At 30.4% G+C, this 8,307-nt stretch overlaps 1 long non-coding RNA gene across 2 annotated transcripts; it reads right to left on the bottom strand.

Annotated features, from left to right (window-relative positions):
- Positions 1-4,392: 4,392 nt before the first annotated feature.
- LOC131632389 (uncharacterized) lies at positions 4,393-7,544 on the bottom strand. Of its 2 annotated transcripts, XR_009292993.1 has the most exons (6): positions 7,299-7,544; positions 7,010-7,149; positions 6,646-6,918; positions 6,430-6,553; positions 5,776-6,264; positions 4,393-5,636 (listed from the first exon to the last, which is right to left on the bottom strand). It is a non-coding gene; the product is annotated as an uncharacterized LOC131632389 (long non-coding RNA). The 2 variants fall into 2 exon arrangements; XR_009292992.1 differs by having other exon boundaries at positions 5,776-6,553.
- Between the last annotated feature and the right edge of the window lie 763 nt (positions 7,545-8,307).

Genomic DNA, 8,307 nt, shown 5'->3' with positions numbered 1-8,307 from the left:
TCCATCAAATCACCATCAAATAGGACCAATATAGCATCAAAGATGCATCACATACAAGCACAAAAGAATCACATTATGTAGATGAAAAAGGATGATGAAAATTACCAATTCTTGAACAAAACTTAGATCCACTTCAATAATCACCAACACAAATCTTGATCTCTCAACAATTGAAGAAAAAGAGTGAAATGAAAGGTGGCTTAGCTCAAAGTTTGTGAGGTTCAAGGTGTGACTCACAAACTTTATGAAAGAACAAAGAGCTTTGGTGAATTTGGTAGGGATGAGGAGAGAAATTGCAAGGGTTTTTTGGCTCTCAAAGCTTGAGAAATGAGAGAGTAGAGGTCTCTATTTATAGAATTGGAGCAAGAGTAGTGGTAGTTTGGTCTTTTTGTGTTTGGTAATTAATTTGTGGTTAATTGGTATTTAAGTGGAATTTAAATGGTAAGGAATGGTAAAATGAGGTTTAAGTGGGTTTAATGAAGGGGTTAATTTTGATGAGGTGGAAAATTGATAAAATGATCAAATAAAAAGGTGCCAAAATGATGTCAAGCTTCCCTCCTTATATTTTTTGAATTTCGCCTTAAGGAAATCGATTTCCCCAGGAGTGAAATCGATTTCACACTGTTCCAGAAGAGAATTTGGCGCAAACTACACTAGGGAAATCGATTTACCCAAGAGGGAAATCGATTTCATGCTGTCCAGAATGTGATTTTGTTGAAGATTGCTGCAGGGAAATCGATTTACCCAGTAGGGAAATCGATTTCATCAGTCCAAAATATGAAAAATGTCTTGTTTATTGCATGTCTTGGCTTGGTACCTACAAAACAAAAGCCTACAAAGAAACAAAGCAATATTTTTGGTATTTGGGTTAGTACAATATGCATACAAGATAAACAATCATTGATGCTTGATGGTCCCTCTTATTGATGAGGTGAGTGCAACACCACAAACAAAACTTCCAAGTGAAGCTCTTGATTAATGATTGGGATATGAATGATATAGGATCTTAGGGTCAAAAATTGGGGTATAACACTCTCAATAAACTATTTTTGAACGGAAAAATAGAAAACTCTCTCAACAAACTATTTTTGAACGAAAAAATAGAAAACCCTCTTTAGACACATTACTACCCAAATTCCCAATATACCCAAAAAGACTATATTTTGTTGTTGTGTAGAAAATTAAAACTAACTATCTCTATATATATTATTACTCAAATTCTATCTTCTTCTTACTATCCGACGTGAGATTTGGATGAATAAACTATTTAACAAAACAAATCCTCCATTCATCCAAAGTCTCACATATCTTCATTTTGTCTTCAACTTCATCTTCAAAATGATCATCATAACTTAGCCAAATTTGTAATGTTATCACTCTTCAATATTTTTGCCTTCTTCCTCCCTTAATTAAAATTTTTTTGTAGTCTTCTTTTTTTTCCTTGATCGAAATTTTTGTGACTCTTCCTTCCTCTCTCGATCAGAACCATAGCTCTGATACCAATAAAGATGGTTAGTTATTAAAACATTAACAAACTAATCAACAAAGTCTTGTTCAACTAAGTGTGATGTAGGTTATATAGATCAACGAGAAAATAACCCGCGCTTTGCGCGAATGCGTCAGAAATAAATTTTTGAAAATTTTTAATGTCATATATATATATATATATATATATATATATATATATATATATATATATATATATATATATATATATATATATAATGTATTAGTTTTTAGTTTATAGCTAAAAAAGTTAGAAAAATTTATAATTAAATATGAGTAACAAATAACAATCTCTCCTAAAATATATAATAAAAATAGTCATAATCATTCATAGTATAAATTAAATCAAAAAATTTATATTGATGGTATTGATATTTCTTGGACATGAGTTTAATTTTTTTTGTTTTTTTCATATATTTTGAATGATTATTTCTATATTAGGGCTATATCACGTGTTTCTTTAAAACATATTTTTATTGATCATTTTTAAAATAATGTTCATAAAGAAGCAAATTTATATATTTATTTTTATTATAAGAATTATATAAAGTAGAATTTTTAACCGATAATGATTATATAAATATAAATAAAATTTGGAAAGCTTTGAGAGAATGATACATCATCCTGAAACTAGGATTTTGTTTAGGTTGTCATCGTGAGAACTTTAGATTTATATTAAGTAGATTAATTTATTTAATAAATATCAATTATGTTTTTAGTTATTAATACATAATTAATATTTTAATTCCAAAGACAATAATAACAAATTATGTAGTAAACTATATAACTGATAATTGCATATATTGTTTTTATTACAATAAACATGTTTTGTAGGAGCTAGAAAAGTAAATTAATAGAATTTTTTACTACATCTTGAAGATTATTTTTGGTATATATCATAGTTACAAAATTATTAAATAATATTTCAAAATATTTTTCATTATCAAAAAATAATTAAATATATAATAAATTATAATTAAGAAAGTTTTTACATTTTAATAGTAGTTATACTATTTTTTAATGAATAGAAACAATACCTAGTTTTTTTGTTACAAAAATAAACTAAATAAATTTAAATGCATATTTGTGATATGAGCACCTAAAATTAGGAATTTAATTGTCTTCCTTTAAAATATAGGGAGCGTCATTTTATTTAAAATTGTCTTCGAATTTGCAGGGGACCAAAATCCTAAAAAAACTAAAATATAGTGATTGAAATTCCGAATTTTAAAATAGGGGATCAAAATTAAAAAAAATTAATAATAGGGGGACCAAAATTACAATTAATAAATTTAAATACATATTTGTTATATGAGCACTTAAAATTATGAATTTAATTAATAAATAAATTTTTAATTATCATAAAATGATTAAATATACAATGAAATGTAATTAATAAAATTTATTTCTTTTTTGAAAATCTTGATATCCGTCCTTGCACCGACTAATTTAAGAGGGATCAATCCCACCGTCCATTAGTAGGGACACCGTTTAAAGCCAAAACAAAGTTCTTTATGAATTGATTCACGCAACACAAAGATTGATATCACATAGCAGAATTTTAACTCAAGACCTTGAGAGGAAGACACTCTTATCACTTAAGTCTCCACCGACTAATCTCAAGACCTTAAGAAAATTATCACACAGATTTAAATGATAGCTAAGTTATACACCTATGAATAGAATGAGTTAAATAATATAATTAAGAAAATTGTCACACAGATTTAAATGACAACTCGGTTATACATTCATGAATAGAGAAAATTAATAAGTTTTTTCAATTACAAAATAAAACTAAATAGGTTTGAATGCTTATATTTCTAAAATGAAAAAAATAAATATAAATTAAAATAATTTATAATTATTAATGAGAAACTATATTTTGAATTTATTTAGTATCTGTCATACCACAAATTTGTCATGTCCTTTTACTTCTAACCGGCTTAGACTTTGCATTCATGTGTATATCTCCATTAAGGCATCAACATGACTCATGCATTCACTTAATCACTAAATTTGGCATAGGATCAAAGTCAAGGTCGTGGATAGAGTCAGAGTTTCACATAGTTTGGGGCTCTGATATTATGCAAGCTTGTTTCTATTGAAGTTTTCAATTAATCATTCCATTGTGCTTGTGTCAACCAGTTGATTTTCAGGACCGTGCCTGTGATTATTATGTGGAACATGGCAACACTGCGGAAACTTGATTTTTTTTCCTCACGTTGAGGTGTCAATTGACCATGGATAAATTGGATTCTTGCTACGGTCATCATTAGGGGTTCATTTAGGCTATGTTTGGGAGTTTGGAGGGGAGGGGAAGGCTTCCGAAAACGAATTTTTAAAAAAATATATAAAAATATTTGACATTTTTTGAAAAAATGATTTTGTTTAGAATGATAAAAGAGTCATTATCATTACAAAATTTTTAATTTTCAAAATAGTATAACAACCTAAAAGATATTTGAAAAATTTATGTAAGCCCTCCAAAACCCTCCTTCAATACAATTTTTGAGTTCCCCCATTTTATGGAGTTTTTGGTGTTATGAAGAAAATCAAACCCTCAAAAACCTTCCTACCCAACATCACTACTAGAAATACTTTGTTTTCCTGCGGATTTACCTGCGGATTTGAGTAAAATTTCCGCAGGAAACGTGTTTCCTGCGGATTTTCCTGCGGTTTTTGGTCCCCAGCTAAAACCTTCGTGGGTAATATTTTCGGCAGGAATTTCCGCAGGTAAATCCGCAGGAAGATATCCGCAGCTAAATCCGCAGGAAATTCCGCTGGTAAGTCCGCAGGTAAATCCACAGGAATGATAAATCCGCAGGTAAATCTGCAGATAATTTATTTCTAAATTTAAAAAAAAATCTAAATTATTATTTGCTCCTCGATCAGTATACAAGTTCATCATATCTATATGGTTACAACTTGCTAGAAATACTAGCCTTAACTGTTTTCTCCTTATTTTCAACTTCTTTAAGCAATCCAATATCAGGAACTGGAAAGTTATATAGCTGTGAAGCTCTTATCAACAATTAATTCTTTAATAATTTTATGATTCAGTCCATCGTTTACATATTTTGTTACTCATAATACATAAACATAATGGCTATGAAAACTTTTTTAACAAAATGAAAACATATTCAACTAATGAGTATAACCAATACTTATTATTGCCTGATAAAATAGAGATGTGTGATAAACCCATGTCTAATCCTTGGCTGAAATCCTTTGCAATGATCAATGCTATAAACACCACACACACACACACACACATAACTAGATAATGGCACCAATACCGGGCTTACTGGGCTTAATAGGCTTGTATGAGATTGAGAATTCAGCTAGATAATGGCCAATCATTTCATGTTTAATTTCAACTTGATTGTCTTTCCATTGAACACCACAAGTTTAACAACAAAATCAGTAAAAACCTCAACAATTGAATTATCTCACAAAACTAACTATAGTCCTTCTAACTATGACCGAGGATTGAACTGTTCATCCTGGGCGATGGTTAAGTTGGTTAGATAGTTAGATTATAGTGAATTTGTTTAGTAATTAATTGCTAACAAACTTAATCATTTTATACCGTAAGTGTAGAGAAGGAAAAATTAACTACTAACCAAGTTCTAACTATCTAACAAAATCCTAACAGAAAAATGTAAAAGCAGAAAACTAACTTCACTATAACAGGTAATCAGCAATTAGTACTACAACAGGTAATCACCAATTAGTACTACAACATATAATCAGCAATTAATTATGTAACAGCTAAAACTAATCTCTCTATACTTTAACAACTACTCTACTTAAATCATACTAACAGATAATCAGCAATTATTTTAACTGACTGAATTAAATAATCTGAACTAAACTTAAACAAAAGATGTTTAATACAGTAATTAACTTTTCCTTTAATTGCTTTTCTCTCAAATTTAACTATATTTTCTTTTTCTCATAATTCCTTTACCAATTACTATTGAATTCCATTACTAAAAACTAAGATAGAGATGGAAATGAACCTCAACCAATGCAGCTTCCTTCCTTGACAAAGATCCAACAATAGAAGGAGAAAGACCAACATCCTTCGCTCCAGCAATTAACGCAGCTTCTGTCCATCCCAGCTTCATCTGAAAATCCACAATTTGCAGAAATGAAACAATCAAGATGCAGAAAAATGGAATAATCATTAAATTGAAAATGGAATAATCAAGATGCAGAAAAATGAAGATTAAATCGAAAAGAATAAGAGAAATAGAATCGACGCACTAACTACGTGAGTGAGTGAGGCGTGAAGCACACGAGCATGTTCGTCCTCGTACTTGGCTCTCGATTTCGAACTCTCGCGCCGTGAATCTTCATCTGATGATGATGATGATGATGTTGAAGAAGTGGAATCATAGAAGCTAGGGTTTTCGATGGTGGAAACGGGTATTGCGTCATGGATAGAGTGTGGATTAGAAAAAGGTTGATTCTCCGTCGTGGAAAAGCGGGAAGAGGTTATCAATGCAAGTTTAACAACAACAAAATCAGTAAAAACCTCAACAATTGAATTATCTCACAAAACTAACAGAGTTTGAAAATAGAAATTGAAATGAAAAAGCATCTAACCAAAATCCACATGTCTTCGTAGCATCCAATAGGTTGACCATCACCGATGAGACCGAAGTACATTGACGGATGCAGTTACATAGTCCCTTCTACTGCTCATATGCTTTTTGGCTAACTCCAAACAATGTTGATTACTATAACACCAATCTGAAAGGGTAAAGCTCTCAAACACTCCCATTGCATCAAATAGAACCTTGTTTGGTAAATATTTTAACTAACCATTTAAAGCATAACTTCTTATTATATAAGTGTTTATGTATAAGTTACTTCTTCAACAAAAGATAAAATAACCAAACTGTTTTTGTAACTCACACAATCAACATTCCTCGATTTCGTTGAGCTGTTAACATCCAATCACAACCACTTCTGCTTCATTGTAACTCACCGTATAAATAAGGTTCCCAACAGATCGGCTGCATCTGTCGGTAACACCGGCCTTAAAACAGCAAAGAAACACAAAAAATAATAAAAAGTTTGAAAGAGAGCTCAAAATTAGAAAGAAAATAGAATATAGAATGAAATGAATACCTCGTGGATAACAGCAGTGAGATTGGTAGTGACTTTGTTGTTGGCGATGGTGTTTCGAGTTGTGCGTTCGTCTAAGCCGATCTTCAGAAAGAGATCGAGAGACTTCTCCTTCTCCGAGCTATCTTCCTTCGCTTTCGTTCTGAGAAGGAACAGTAGGACCAAGTCCTTTATCATCATCCACAGTACTCATACAATCAACATTCCTCGATTTCGTTGAGCCGTTAACATCAACTAAATCAAATTCCTCTCTCACCGCTAACTTCGCCACAAAAGCTGAAACAAGAGAAACAATATTTCAATTTTCGACAAATAAAAAAAATTATCCAAGAAATGAAAATGTTGAGAGCGGAAGAAGAAGACTGACGAATTCGGTTGGGACATTTCATCGAACACCTTGCGAGCGAGGACAAATTCTGCATTTTTCTTCATTTCAACCGGTAAGCTCTCATCCAATTTAGCTTTATTACGTTGTATACTCACTTTAATTTTAATTCAAACCAACAACTGCACCGAAATCGAATCACAATCAAACTGTAGTAGAACCCGTAATTGAGTCGAAACCGTAAAAATGCAAGAATTCAAAACGCAACCAATTCTGAACAGAAAGTAAATCAAATTCTAAACTGAAAAAAATATTTGAATTAGAAACAAACCTGTACCAAAAACTTGGCTCGAATACAAAATCTGTACTGTGAAAAAGCTCTGCTCGAATCCAAACTGTGCACAGAGTCGAAACCTCTAAACTAGAACCAAAACAAAACTGAGTAGCAATTCGATTCTGAACAGAAAACCTTTGCGAACACCAAACATAACCGTGAAACTCTTTATCTGAAAAATAGATGAAATGTTTGAGCGTATTGTTGTTGTTACGCGAGGAAGATGAGAGAAAAAATAGCTTTTAGGGCCCCTGGAGTTTTTGGAAAAAGCCCTCAGCGTTATTGTTTGTCTCTTTTCCAATTCCTTTCCTTGATATTTTTTTTTTGTTTTAATTTAAATTTAAATTAAGAGGCCATATTTTAAAAGAGAAATTAGTAAATGATAGATAATTTTTGTTTTAGAGAAATATCAATTGAAGGTATTGTTTTAGTGGTAGAAAATTGTTTTAAATTGAAATATATTACTAAAATTATATTAAATAATATAATATTCTAATATATTATTAATTCACGTTTAATATATATAGGTGGCAGAATACATAGTTGTCATTAGTTGACAGTGTAAAAATAATTGACAATTTCAATGCACCATCCATTTTCTCATATATATATATATATATATATATATATATATATATATGTATATATATATATATATATATATATATATATATGTATATATATATATATATATATATATATATATATATATATATATATATATATATATATATATATATATTTAATTTTTTTAATTAATACCGACGAAGTTTTTTTTAAAAAGGGTGTTTCCGGAGATGCATCTACGGAAGTTGGGGGCATAAAAGAAATTTTGTTTGGTGTCTAAAAGATCTATGGGATGCATTGAGAAATCGTCAACCATGTTTGGGGGTGTTTTTCACGTAGTCGTTATTCCATATGGCGCCACCTTATTTGTAATAAAAATTAGTTACCTGCGGTAAAATATTTTAATATCCGATCAGCAGGTAAATTCGCAGGTAAATCC

This window comes from Vicia villosa, unplaced genomic scaffold, assembly GCF_029867415.1.
Source record: "Vicia villosa cultivar HV-30 ecotype Madison, WI unplaced genomic scaffold, Vvil1.0 ctg.000939F_1_1, whole genome shotgun sequence".
NCBI lineage: Eukaryota > Viridiplantae > Streptophyta > Magnoliopsida > Fabales > Fabaceae > Vicia > Vicia villosa.
This window is presented reverse-complemented; position numbering and strand designations above follow the sequence as displayed.